At 38.1% G+C, this 15,597-nt stretch overlaps 1 protein-coding gene across 1 annotated transcript in view; it reads right to left on the bottom strand.

The window, feature by feature from the left end:
* The window catches only part of LOC118491431, a 132,419-nt gene that overhangs the window by 16,108 nt on the left and 100,714 nt on the right, over positions 1 to 15,597 (bottom strand). The gene's annotated exons all lie outside the window — the stretch shown is intronic.

Below are 15,597 nucleotides of genomic sequence, written 5' to 3'. Positions count from 1 at the left end.
GTGATTTGAAAAATATTTACTAAAATAGGTGTTTTTTAAGTTTTTTTTTTTTTTTCCAAAATGATAGTGGTGGAAAAAAAATTTACCAAACTAGGTGATTTAGAAAAAATATTTACCAAAATGAGTATTTTTATATGTTTCATTAATTCAAACAAATATATTGTATTTTTTGATTTTGTTTTTTATTCAGTATCATATTTTTTTTTCAAACAACTCAATATGCTTTTTATTTTACTTTTTACTAACTTATTATATCTCTTTTTCTTTTTTTAAGGTTTTTTTGTTTTATTTCCTTTATATTTACGTATGTTAAATCATTCAAATATAAAGTTTTCTCGCTTGATTATTAATTCCATAAAATTAAAATTAACAAGAGTATATTGAATTGTTAATTATTTACAGAAACCAAATATTAAATGAAATATTACCTAAAAAAAGTAAGTGAGAGGTCTTTCTCAACAATTTCAATTTGTTTTAACATGGTTCGATCATAAAATAAGATTCTTTTTAATAAATTATATATATATATATATATATATATATATAATGAGTTGATTGAAGAAAAAGAGTATAAAAGTGATAATACGTTGATTGAACTAAAAAAGAAGATTTATAATATAATTAGTAAAAAAAAGAAAATAAAGAAAAACACCTATTTTGGTAAATATTTTTTAAATCATCTATTTTGGTAAATATTTTTTCCACCTACACCTATTTGGGAAAAAACTCTGCATATGTTTTACTTTTTATAATTTTATATTTTTCAAAATCTATACAATATATTAAATTTACCTATATATTAAAATTAGAACACAATTAATTCAAAATCTATACAATATATTAAATTTACCTATATATTAAAATTAGAACACAATTAATAGTAACATCATCAAAGAGTGAGCAAATGGTATCGAGTACCGGTATCAAATTTATCAAACTGGGTATATTTTCGGTACCGAATCGGTGCTGGCTTTTGACATTTTCGGTATCGGTTCGGCACTGGTATTCACCGGTTTTTACCCTCAAATACCGGTACCATACTAGTACCGACCGGTACCGGACCGTACCGTACTAGATATTCGGTACCGGTACCAAATTTTGGTTATTTTCGGTACCGATTGGTACCGAGCTCATCAAATCCTGTAGCAACGCAAGTAATCGCACCGTTTAGATTACTTTTTATACACAACCCAATGAATAGTAACATCATCAAGGGGATGAGCAAATGGTATCAGGTACCGGTACTGGTATCAAATTTACCAAACTGGACTTTTGACATTTTCGGTATAGGTAAGCCACCCGTATTCACCGGTGTTTACCCTCAAATACCGGTACCGAACCAGTACCAACCGGTACCAAACCGTACCGTACCAGGTATATTCGGTACCGGTATCCACTTTTGTGGATTTTCGGTAACGGTATTTTCGGTACCGGTTGGTACCGAGCTCATCAAATCCTCTAGCAACGTAACAACACAAATAATTGCACCGTTCAGATTACATTTCATAAACATTGTACGTAAACTGTATTTCGTTTGAATGAGGTTTTATATACACAATAACTTATTTTGTTTTCTTTTTTGTCTTTTTCTATAATGAATGAATTGTAGCATATAAAATTAACTTGGATATTTAGATTATTAATGAGCAAATCGTAGCAAATCCTGTAATCAAACTGGTATCGTATCGGAACCAAATTTACTATACCAATCATTTTCAGTACCAATTTGGTACCCACCTTTTGTCGTTTTCAGAATCGTTACTTTCGGTTCGACACCGGTGTAGCACCATACCTGTATTTACTGATTTTTACCTTCAAATACTATACCGTATCGTACCGAGCATTTCTGATGCTGGTACCTAATTTCGATGATTTTTCAGATCTATACTTTCGGTGCCGTTACCGATACCGAGCTCATCCATATTTTAACGTGTTAGCACCGTAATAACTAAACTGAAAACAACCGAATTTCCAACATGTAGGACGTGTGGATCCTATTATTATATATTAGATTATTTAAAACCGTTTTTTAGGACATAGTGGCTATCGTTACAACATCATTTTTATTTATGTTTTGATATTCGGTATCTACTTGTCATTGCCGACACGCGTTTTGCAGACATTAGGTCCCCGCCGCAACGCGAGAGCAAAAAAACAACTAGTTATAATAAATAATACATTTAATCACAACAAAACTATTAATCTCAAAAAATAATTTAGTTTTTTTGTTGTATTTAAATATTAATAACGTCATCAGAATATATTCCACAATTAAAGTTTTGTTTTCAAGTAATGAAGCTAGTAGAAATTAAAGAGAAAAAAAATAAAAGTTAAAAGTTTTCGGGAATATGTTACGAGTAAGTATATGGTTAAGGTAAATGAATATATACTTTCGAGTAATTTGGATCAAGTATCACCTAATCTCATAGACTCAAACATGCAAATTATATATATATATATATATATAATTTGCATGTTTGAGTCTATGAGATTAGGTGATACTTGATCCAAATTACTTGAAAGTATATATTCATTTTGAATCCCATGTACTTTAGGTATTAGATATACCCATCTCAAATGCTTCGAAGTTTAGGTATACCTAGGGTTGTAAACAAACCGAACGCACATGAACGAGGCCATGTTCGTGTTCATTTGTTAAGGAAATGAAGATGTTTGTGAACTGTTCATGTTGAATAGAAGTTTATGTTCGTGTTCGTTTGTTAAGAATTTTCGTTATTCCCAAACGGTTTCGAACATTAGGCACGAACACAAATGAACATAAAACGAACATTAAACTAATTAACCTTAAGCATCCAACCCAAGTAGTCAAATACAACTAAATGATTAAATACCTAGGGGAAAGTACAAAAAAAAGTAAAACTTAGAAGGGAAGATGAAATATTAAAATACATTAAATACTTTTGAACTTTTTTTTGAACGACCAACTAAATCACTGGATAAGCATCCTAGGATGCTCTCAATCGAGCAAATGCATCCCTCCTCCATAAAGGTCAGAGTTGGATGCATACCCGAGCCACCAAGCCAGCAGTTCCGGGGAAACCCGCTCGCTCGAAGGCCCACTGCAGTAAAACTCGGTTCGGCTCGGTTTCGAACTGGCGACCTCTAGAGAGGCCTAGTTCTAAACTTCATTGCCACCACAAATGTCCTTCAAAGTGATGCTAGTGGGAGTAGAACTTGGGACCTCAAGAAGAGAAACCAAGTGACTAACCACTAGACCACGAATGAACGCAAACATACATGTTACCGAACATTCACGAACACAATCGAACGAACGAGACCTTTGTTCGTGTTCATTCATTTAGTTAATCAAATGGAAAATCTTGTTCGTGTTCCTTCATTAACTAAATGAACGAACATAAACGTACTTCCGGTCGAATGGTTTACGAACTGTTCGCTGAACGTTCAGTTCTTTTAAAACCCTAGGTATACCGACCCGACTTTGTGAAAGCAATGATTTTGGAAATAGTTAATTATGTTTTTCGTCCCTGTGGTTTATCAAAAATCACAATTTCAGTCCATTAGTTTAAAAATTGCGAAAATAGTCCCTATGGTTTCAATTTTGTAACTATTACAGTCCACCTCCGTTAACTCCATCCATTTGTGTTGTTAAGTTTTGGTAAAATCCAAATTACCCTTGGTAAATAAAATAAAACAATTAAAGGTAGGTCCCACTTGACAAAGTTGCAAGACTTCTCTTTCCCCATTTCCGGTCATCTTCTCTGACGTCCCCATTTTTCCGGTCAACTTCTCTGACGACCCCATTCTTTTCGGTATTTTCTCTGACCGTTCAGATTTATACACGTCAATTTATGCAAGTAAAAAAGCTAAACAACTGTTGGTATTCTCTAAATTCATAATTTGCAATAAGGAAAATGTACACGATATAGATTTGACGGTAATTTCGATTGGTGTTATCAGCTTTAAGCTTTTGATCACAACACAAATAGATGGAGTTAATGGAGGTGGACTGTAATAGTTACGCAAGTTAAACCACAAGGACTGTTTTCGAAATATTTAAACTAATGGACTGAAATGATGATTTTTGACAAACTAAAGGGACGTAAAACGTAATTAACTCTTTTGGAAAAAAAAAAGAAAAAAAGGAAAAATTACAAGTTTTGTCCTTTATCTTTATACCAATTTTCAGGCGGTGTACTTTTTAACGAATGTTGACAGGCGGTGTCCTTTACTAGGTATTTTGTTGCAAGTTTAGTACTTTACACTCAACCCAGTTAAAAACCCTGTTAATTGTTGGGTGTAAAGGACTAAATTTGCAACCAAATACCTATGTAAAGGAATAAACTTGCAACAAAATACCTAGTAAAGGACACCGCCTGTCAACATTCGTTAAAAAGAAAACTGTCTGAAAAATGGTATAAAGATAAAGGAGAAAACTTATGATTTTTCAAAAAAAAAAAAAAAGAAAAAAAATGAAGCGGCTCTACACGTTTAAATGAAGCGGCTCTAAGACGTTTAAGTCAGTAACGAAGCCGTCTCCGGAGCGCAGATACCGATGAAAGCTCCAGAAGTTGAATCAATGGAACTTTGCTGTTGCTGTGGTGTTATCTCTTCGTCTTCTTCCTTCTCTATTTCCTATTATTATTCAGGTTACATTTCTTATTATTCTTTTACCTACTTACATTTTGTTTCTTAATCATTCCGTTAATTAATAGCGTTTTACTCAACCTTTTGTGAATTCATATATGCTGATAATCGGAAAGTTGATACACACATTCTGTATTTACGTTAATTTCTATAAATATTTTGTATTTGTATATTTTTGGTGTACTTTTAGTTTGTTTTGGTGATACGAGCAACAAACACACACTCACTCCCCTTCAAGCACATCTGTACTTCTTTTTAGTTTATTTCATGACCTATTGACTTGTTGTATTTTTAGTGTTTCAGAAACCTTGTGAGAACTCCATCTAACTATTGATATTTTTGTTTCCTTTTTTTTTTCGAGGTTTAGTTTTTAGGGTTTATTTTTTAAAGTTTAGGGTTTAGCTTTATCATTTAGTTTTCAGCTTACGCCCCGCTTGCGGTATGCACATATAATGTATATATTTGTGGGCACTCGGAGGGCAAAAGTGGAAGTGCACTAATTTTAACATTATTTTACTAATTTCGTGAAAATAACGTTAAAAGAGGAGATGGTTAATCATGCATCATGTGGTGGCGTTGATAGCCGAAAGACAAGGGAGTACATGCAGTAATCGGCCTTTGTCTTAATTGCTGAGTGTTATGTGCCTTATGTCCAAGGCTTGATGCAAAACTACTATCGAGCCGAGGGTCTCACTGGAAGCAGCCTCTCTATTCCTACGGGGTAGAGGTAAGGTTGTCTACGTCTTACCCTCCTCAGACCCTACGTTAGCTTTGCTATTGGTGGGATTTACTGAGTATGATGATGATGATTTAGTTTTTAGCTTTTAGCTTTTAGATGTTTGACTTTAGGTTTTAACTTCTAGGGGTATAGAGTTTAATAATGGTTATCGGTATTTAACCGAATTTTACCTTCAAAAGCCGGTCTTGTCCGGGTAGTGTACCATATTGTACCGAGCATTTTCGGTACCAATACCGGTACCCATATTTGGCGATTTTCGGTACCGGTACTTTTGTACCGAGCTCATCCCTAGACTTAGATATGGGTCCAAGTGTTTATATTTTACTAGTAATTGTAACACCCCAACCCGGAAGGGCTGGCGTGTCACTATAACGGTAACATAAACAAAAGTCATAATTCCATTTATTTATTTGATAAGGACACAACCATACGATCATTAAAGTTACGATTAATATACAAGCGGAGATATTCATCTTAATTAACTAATATCTTCAGATTTATTTCTAGGCTTTATTCTTCTCTCTTTTCCCCTCCCAAAGTAACCTGTGGACCTGTATATATAAAAAGTTTACGGAATGAGCCGAATGCTCAGTACGGAATTTTAGGCTCAAATAACAAATAAATGCTTCATATGAAATCTTATCCGGATGGAACTTTAGGCGAAAATGATACGATGCAAGAACAAAATTTCATAATCATATCTTACGGATGTACCCATGAGCAAACTTAAAACGTGACAATACACAGGTAGCTACTCCTGCATAATTATCACATGAGATGGCGAATTGGCATACCCGTTATCCACCTCCTTATACTTATACTTAAATTCTAGGATCGATCCATACGCCTCCTAATAGCCTTATGTACCACACTTGTACTTAACAGACGCCGTGAACTGATCTCTCCGTCACGGATGGAGCACATGATGTTGATGCCACAACAACATGCTCGTGGGACACTCCACGAGAAACGATACTCAGGGTATCAGAGTACAAATGGTCTTATTCACATAACTTATAAAACTTATTTTCATAACAAAACGGAACATATATTGGAACATGCGATAATGAGTATAACAACATAATACTATCGCATGACATGCAAGTTAAATCAAATGATTAGGATAGGAATCGAACGGACTGTCAAATGAATCGATAATCAAAGACGTGAGGAGTTTTTAACAGATATAGTAATTTAGTGGTTTTATAATAATTTGAATATGAAGCAATAAAGAGTGGGGTAAGGATCCGTACCTTAATAACTCCAAAGTGAAGCTACCTTGTGCTAATATTTTAGATTTATACGGGCAGAGTTTAGACTACTGATTAATCTTTTAACCTAATTTAAATAATATGCACACAAACTAGGTTAGTAACTTAATACAGCATTTACGTCAATTCACGAGATTAAACCTTCACAACAATTAACAAGTGCAATACTTCAACTCATTTATCGAATTATCGACAAACGACAAAGTATAATACTTAATAATTCGATCGGATTCACAACGAATAACAGAGCATAGTCCGAATTCGAACAGCACTCAAATATTCAAGTCGAAATCACGATGAACAATAAAGTATAAGCTCAATTTTGAGCAGCACTCGGACAATCGTCGGATAGTTATAATCGATCGGATGTTGAATCGTAATAGCGATCGAGTTATTACCCTGATTGCGGCAGCACTTCGTGAATTGTGTGTGTTGTGAATGATTTCTGCTATAACTCAGCGTATACTGTGAGTTTTTTCGTCGTTCAAGTGCCAAATTTCAAGTCCCAGACTCCTCTATTTATACCCGAAATTTGACCCTGTCGCGTAGCGCGAGGGGTACCCCCATGGGCGTCGCGCTACGCGAGGGGTAACCTATGTTTATAGGGTAGCTACGTGTGTAACTAGGCTTGCTGTGTTGACAATTTCTTAAATTTCGAATTTGACAGATAGTTATGAGGATAATCGTAACTCGGGTTTTGCCCCCCCCCCTGAGTTTTAGGGGCCCTGATCCTGATTCTGATGATTCTGAAAATTTTAGGGTTAGTGCAGAATTACTTGGGTGTCTTAATTAGGGTTTTCTTAGTGGTTAATGATTTTAAATTTAGGGGCATTACAGTAATTGTTGTTTGTTTGATTGCAGATTGGTTAAAAAATGGTCAAGACAGAGGAAGAAGCCTCAGATACACCAACTGAGAAGGTTTGTGGAGACAACTTTTCACATAATTTTTCAATGGCTTCGGAAAAGTGTACCTCTCTGTGTATGTTGTACCCCCTATGTATACGAGTGTATACTAAATGAATACGGGCGTATAACACTTTTATATGGTTGTATACAAGTGGTTATAGGAATAGGACTACCCATTGTTACATAAGAAATATAAGCTCACTTTCTGATTGTTTTAGGTCAAGCTGTATATAAATGCATCTTTACGAGTTACGACTCTCGCTAGATCTATGTCATCACGTTAAAAAAACACAAGATTTTTGGCATATGTTAAATGCGTGTGTATGACGAGGTCCTTTTTGTGTTAAGTCGTCTTTTTATGATTTTTACACATTTATGCCATGCCTAATTACGTTCAAATACATGATTGACAGTTTTGTTGGTGCACTTGTGTCTGTACTTTGTCTGTATTCGGTCTGTATGTAAACGATGTCCTAAGTTAGTCCGTAAGTTGACCAAGTCAACTATCCTCCTAGTTTGACTTGGCCAATATGTTGTAATGTAAAGTGTCTGAGTCGAAGGATAAGGGATCGAAGGATGATGTGGATCCTTCGATCCCCACGAAAGATATGCTTCGAACCATGGACCTCGAAAGACTATCCTTCGAGGTCCTTGCTAATCCTTCGAAAGCATTGTATCCGAAAGATGATCCTTCGGACCATCCTTCGGATCCTTCGACCAGACCTGCTGTGCTGGGTATATATATACCCATGCAGTGTATGTGAGTTCTAGAGTTCTGCCATTTGCACCGAGAGATAGAGAGTGTTGAGAGCATTCTGCCCAGAACTCACACACACACTTAGAGAGTTTATAGAACACTTCTGTAAACATTGAGCTTGTAACCGAAACCTTCATTTGCATTAATACGACTAGTGTTAATCGGTGAATACTTGTGTGTTTGTTTCTCTACTTGCTACTAACTCGGTTTGCTTGCTAGCTTGGATTCCGCACTCGCTAGTAGGTTTGTATAACAAGGTTTAGGTTCGTAATCCTCCGCGAAAAGGGACCTACAAGTGGTATCAGAGCCTCGCTCTTTACCTTGTTTAAAACCGGGTTTTTACAAGTTTTGGTGTGTTGAAACACTTGGTTTTGCACCTGTTTTTACTAAGTTTTTTTGCATTTTCTTTGAGTAAAAACGTGTCTAAACTAACCGGGAGTGTTCAAGTTTGGGTTGGGTAACATAAAAATTGGTTTTTAGAAAACTTTGTGTTTTCCGGTGGTATTCCGGTGTGTTTCCGGTGACTGAACTTGAGGATAAGGTTTTGCCTTTTTGGGTATAATTTTTGAAAGTCAAAAGGTTGGTGGAAAGTTGTGCAGAAACATCCCTTCTGCCGAAAGCAACTTCACCAACCCCATCACCTTTTTCACCAACCTTTCACATCAGATCAGATTGTGTCAGAGCTCTCGAAAGATATCTTTCGGCATCGAAAGATTATCCTTCGATATCTGTCGATCAAGGAAGGCTCGAAAGATTACTATCTTTCGACCCATCCTTCGAAGTCTGAAACATATCCTTCGAGAAAGGAATCTTTTCGAAAGATTCGTGTCCGAAAGATTAGGATCCTTCGTACTGGTGAATCTTTCGAGATCTGTTGATCGAAAGATAAGGATTTAACACGAAAGATAAGGATCTTTCAAAAGGGAATCCTTCGTGTTCTTGAGTCTTTCGAGATCATTGTTCGAGAGTCAACAGTAATCCTTCGAGTACTGTTGATCCTTCGAACAAGATTATATCTTTCGATTGTGATCTGTTTATTGTTAACAACCTTCTGTGATTTCAGATCTTTCGACCAGGATCTTTCGGTTGTGTATCTTTCGGATCATTCTTACTTAGCATTTATTTTGCTTATCTATCATGAATCCGAGTTGGTGGGGAAGTCCGGCTCCAGACAGTGGAAAATACATGAATACCAGTCAATCTCCATCATGGGCCGAATCTCCAGTTTCTACATCCTCACAAGCAAATGCCACTCCAGCTGGTCAATGGGCGTTTGTTTCAAATCAAACTCCGAGTATTCAAAGTCTTCTACTAAGCGAAAGTGAAACCGGAAGTTTGAACAGGCCTCCAAAGTTGATGCATCTTCATGAATATCCAGGATGGGTTGATCGTTTCCATACATACATTCTTGGTCAAAATACAGAGTTGTGGTTGCGGTTCATTACGGAATTCGATCAAACTATCGAGGTTGCTGCTTCTTCGACAGCTACATTTGCCGATCTTCCTGATGATCAAAAGAAGACGTATGACTTAGAAAAGAAAGCATACGCTATTCTCACTCAAGCACTGAGCAAGGATATTTATCATCAGTTCGTCAGTTTCAAGACTACGAAGAAGCTGTGGGATGCATTGAAGACGAGAGGAGTAGGTAATGAAGCCACACGTCAACTACGACGAGATCTACTGAAGAAAGAATTCGATGGCTTCACATGTATGGATAAGGAGTCCTTGGGAGATATGACAAGCCGTTTCTATCATCTACTTACTGAGCTGACGAACTTTGAAGTCACAACGACTCCAACAGAGGTGGTAAAGAAATTTGCCGATGCATTGCCTCCTCAATGGAATAACTTCCTGGAAATCTTGAAATACAACGGAACGTTGAAAACTACAAATATCAACGATTTCGTGCAGCTTCTGGAGAACAAGGATCAGGAAGAAACGTTGAAGGCAAAGAGAGTTGCAGTGCCACAGAATCCAGAGATGTATTATGGCACCTCCAATTCTTCATCTGCAAAAGCCGGTTCACATGCTCCACTTCAAACGGCGTTTGTCACAAGCACGGATATGTATGGCAACCCAGTGCAAGTTCCTGTAAAGCCGCCTACAACCACAGATCTGTATGGAAATCCAATACAACCACCTCCTCCTCCTCCTGTTCAACAACCACAATATGCATGTTATGGAGGAACATCATCTGCTGCAGGTCAACAATCAAAGCCAAATACAGTACAGCTTGACACTTCAAGTTTTTCTAAAATCAGTGTAGAAGTAGCTAAGGAACACATGGAGCTGCTTAACACTGTAGTGAGCGCGTACTGTGGGTTGATAGAAGGTCAGATTGGAAACATTAATCTGACACAAGAAGATTACCGGCAGATTGATAAGGAAGAGATGGACTTGATGGATATCAAGTGGGCCTTTGCAAGTGCTGTGAGAAGAGCAAAGGATTGGATGGAAAGTACTGGCAGAACCAGCTTGGAAAGTAAGCGAGACACCAAGTATGGGTTTGATAAGCAAGCTGTTAAGTGCTTCAACTGTGGTGAACGGGGTCACTTCAAAAGGGAGTGCACAAAGCCAGCCCAGCACGGGAATCAAAACCCCTTCAGAAACCAAGGCAATCAGCAGAACAGAAACAATGATCGTACATTGGTGCCTGTCAACAACCAAACCAACCGAGCACTTGCAGTTCAGGTGGATGAAGGTTGTGACTGGTCAATCCAGTTGGGTGGTGATGCTCCTGATGGAACAGCATGTTTTGCTCAGATTGTGAAGGAGCTAGCTCACACCGGTGGTGGAGAATCTTCTGCCAGTGGTGATGAATCGTCTGAAGATGAAGACTCCTCTGGATACAGCAGGAGTGTTGATGAAGAATCATCCAACTCTGGTGATGATCATGTGGGTGAGACATCTAATGTTTCGGATGATATTGACATTGATGAACTCTTGGGGGAAGCTGTAGCAGAAACTCAAAGAAGATCTATTCTGGTGGATCAAGCTGCTTACTCTTCGTCTTCTCTCCATTCAGCCTTTATGGCTAATGTCGACGGTTCATCAAGTCAGGTATGTGTCGATGAACCCACTGCTATTAACTGTGATGAATGTGATAGATTGCATGCTAGATGTGCTGATCTTGAGAAAAGTATGTCTGAGTTGCAAGGCAAACATGATGCTTTACAAGCTCGTTTGTTTGACTTGCAAGACAAACATACTACTGTGAATGAGAATTTGAGTGACTTGCAAAGTAAGCATGACGCTTTGCAAGAAAAATATGATGTGACATTCATCCACAATCAGAAGTTGACTGTGGACCTCTCAAAATGCACAGAAGCCAACATGTTTTATGAAAACCATGAAAAAGAATTTAAGTCAGTAATTGAAACATTAAAGAAGGATAAAACAGAACTGACTAAAATGGTTTCAAGAAAACAAACTGATATTAATTTGTATATATCTCGCCTTGAGAATATGCAAAAAGAGATGGCTTGTGTGAAAACCGAAAGTGATGCGATCAAACTCAAGCTAGACAGTTATTTGAGTTCTAGCTATGTGTTAGATCACATCATTGACGTTCAGAAGGAAAAGAGAGATGTCACATGCATAGGGTACAAGAAGTGTCCACCACCAGTGAGACATAACTATGACGCCATGCCTGATGAAGAGGACAGGGTTTTCTTTGAACCTTCTGTGCCTCTAGATGTTAAGGAGTTTGCTGCAGGACTCGGATACCAAAAGGAAGTATCCTCAGATTCAGATGTGTCAGCAGATACATTTGTGAGTGCTGAACCGAATCAAGATCCTCCAGTTGTGATTGAGGATGCTGATTCGTCTGATGATGAATCTGATGATACTGTCCCAGCAAAGTCTGATGCGGTAGCCAAAAATGAGGACATACCTCTTGAGAATCACATTCTATGTGATCCCCCTGTCAAACCCGCTAAGACTGTTGCAACTGAGTCCTCGTCTGAGAAGGAGTCGGAGAGTGTGAATTTGCTGTACACTCTAGTTGGTGATGATAAAATTTACTCAGACAAAGATTTTCCCATTAAGAATGTTAATCAATCCTTAATCTGCAAAGTCTTTGAGAATTCGACGAGTAAGTTCTTGGGAAAGGCAGGACCTAAAGTTATAGTCACACAGTGTCCTCCAATTCCAAAGGCTGAAGTTCGAAAGCAATTTGGAAACAAGAAATTGCCAACAGTGCCAACACAGCAAAATCACACCAAACCCAAAGGTAAAACACCGGCTCAAACTAACAAGAAGCCGAACCAAAAGAAGAAGAAGAATGTTAACTTTGTGAAATCGACGGGAACAGACAAAATTGAAAAGTTTGAAAATCAATCTAACTTAGATTTTGTCAAGAAAGCTATTGTCGAGAAAAGAAATGAACCAAGCAGTTCAAAACCTAGTACCTCGGGTTCACAAAGTTCAACATCATCGGCTAGACGATCACATGATTCTTCGGGGTTTGTAGAACGAAGATCATGTTTTGAGTGTGGAACCATTGGGCATATTATTAGAAACTGCCCATATCTTCATAAACAAAAAGGCAAGATTGATGATCCCCGTGGCAAAACTGACCGTAAGCCAACAGTTTCCACAAAACAAGATCCCCGACTTGTAAAAGAAAGGGAAAAGAAACAGAAAAGGCAACAGGTCAAGAAAATTGAAAAAGCAATTAAAACTGATGTGGTTCAAAAACAATCTGTTGGTGTAAAACCAGAAAATTCTAAAACTTCAAATCATCAAGAAGTTAAAATCTTAAAGAAAAACACTGGTGAAACCAAACAGACTTGGAAACCTAAATCGGTTACTGAATCAGGGGGACCATCACAATACACCAACCATCAAAGACAAGAAGTTATTGTCATTGATGAAAATGGAAGACCCAAGACCACAATGGCTTGGGTCCCCATCTCCAACTAATTTATTTGAGTTCATGTGCAGGGTGCTTCAGGAGGAACTATCAGTAGTCATTGGATTGTTGATAGTGGGGCATCCAGGCACATGACGGGCGACATGAAGCTTCTCTACGACGTTAAATCTATTAGAGGAGGTTATGTTGCTTTTGCTGGAGATAAAGGTGGATATATAACGGGTGAAGGAATGATATCTAACGGGATTGTCAGCTTTGACAAGATCAATTTTGTGCAACAACTTGATCACAATCTTCTTAGTGTTTCTCAAATTTGTGACAAGAAGTTCTCAGTACACTTTGATGCTAATGGATGTTATGTGCTGAAACCCGGCTTCAAAATTCCAAAAGAATGGATTCTCTTGTCGGCTCCAAGGATAAATGATTTGTACGTCCTTGACATGAGCCAGGCTATTACTACGTCTGCACAAGCAACTTGTTTCGTTTCCAAAGCCACAGAAAAAGACACAATCTCTTGGCACAGACGAATGGGTCACATTCACTTACGCAAAATGAATCATTTGGTTTCAAATGAGTTGGTGAATGGTGTACCTCTCAAAAATTTCCATCTTCAAGACATCTGTGTTTCGTGCCAGAAAGGAAAGCAAACAAAGAAGATGCACCCTACAAAGAAGATCAACACGGTGGCAGTTCCTCTTGAACGCTTGCACATGGATTTGTTCGGTCCTGTCAAGCACAAGAGTATTCGGGGTGATCAATACTGCCTCGTGGTTACTGATGATTATTCAAGATTTTCTTGGGTTGCGTTCATGGCACACAAGAGTGAAACCTTTGGCATTATCAAAAACTTGATCATTCAGATTGAGAATTTGTATAAGTTGAAGGTTAGGCGGATACGTAGCGACAATGGTACTGAATTTAAGAATCATTCCATGGCGGAGTTCTGCACTTCAAAGGGTATTCTTCATGAGTTTAGTGCAGCTTATACTCCTCAACAGAATGGTGTCGCTGAACGTAAGAACCGCACATTGATCGAGACTGCTAGGACAATGTTGGTAGAGTCGCAGCTACCCATTCCATTCTGGACTGAAGCTGTGGCCTCTGCTTGTTACACATTGAACAGAGTCCTTACAGTCAAAAGACACAACAAGACCTGCTTTGAGCTTCTTCAGAAACGGAAACCAGATTTGTCTTATCTCGAACCGTTTGGAGCTCCATGCACAATCATCGATCCTAATGGAAAGTTTGGGGCAAGAGCAATTGATGGATACTTTCTTGGGTATGCCACCCCTAACTTACGAGTCTGGAATCTAGAGACTAAAAGGGTCGAGGAATGGTCTGAGGTCAGAGTACAAAGGCACACCTTGCCAGTCAAAAATCCGGGTCAACCTTGGATGTTTGAGTATGATGACTTCTTCAATTCGATCAATGTTGAAGCCGCTGAAGAAAATGCTGCGGCTAGGATGTTTTTCGAGAGTGACAATGCAACAGTTTCACCGGTGGTTCGTCCAATTCTTGTTAATCAAGAACCATCTTCTTCGGTGAACAACAATACTCTCAACAATGAGGATTTTCATGATGCAAACGAATTGAACGAATCTTCAGAGGATGATGAATTTCTAGATGCAGATCAAGAAGCTCCTACAACAGCAGTTCATGGTACTTCAGAGGGTACTCCTCCAGTGGATACACATCGAACAGCTGAGACTACTGCATCATCCTCTTCGTCAATTCCGGGTCTTGAATTGGTTGTTGATCTTAATCTTAACAACCTGGGTATAAATGTTCCAGTTCCAGATAATCCAGAAACAAGGATTCATAATACCCATCCTCAACAAAACATCATTGGAAATGTGCAAAGTGGCGTACAAACAAGAAACATGTTGCGAAACAACAACAATGCAGGCTTGTATGCAGCTATTCGAGAATCCGGGCAACAAAACGACTGGTCCTTCGCGTGTTATGTCTCACAAGAAGAACCAAGAACGTGGAAAGAAGCCTTGAAAGATAATGCTTGGGTTGAAGTAATGCAGGAAGAACTGCAACAATTCCAGAAGCTGGGTGTCTGGAAACTCGTAGAGAAACCTGCTGGATACAAGAAGATTGGTACCCGTTGGGTTTTCAAATGCAAAAAGGATGACCGCGGAGTTGTTATCCGAAACAAAGCTCGTTTAGTCGTTCAAGGTTTTCGTCAGATTGAAGGGATCGACTACAACGAAGTCTATGCACCAGTGGCACGTCTCGAAGCAATTCGAATCTTTCTAGCCTATGCGTCCTTCAAAGGATTCAAGGTTTATCAGATGGACGTGAAAAGTGCATTTTTACATGGTGTGGTTGAAGAAGAGGTGTACGTCGAACAACCTCCAGGTTTTGAAGATCCTATCCATCCCGATCGGGTTTGGTTGCTCAACAAAGCTCTTTA

Source organism: Helianthus annuus, chromosome 4 (genome assembly GCF_002127325.2).
Source record: "Helianthus annuus cultivar XRQ/B chromosome 4, HanXRQr2.0-SUNRISE, whole genome shotgun sequence".
NCBI lineage: Eukaryota > Viridiplantae > Streptophyta > Magnoliopsida > Asterales > Asteraceae > Helianthus > Helianthus annuus.
The sequence above is the reverse complement of the archived record's forward strand: the minus strand, read 5'-3'. Positions and strand labels throughout refer to the sequence as shown.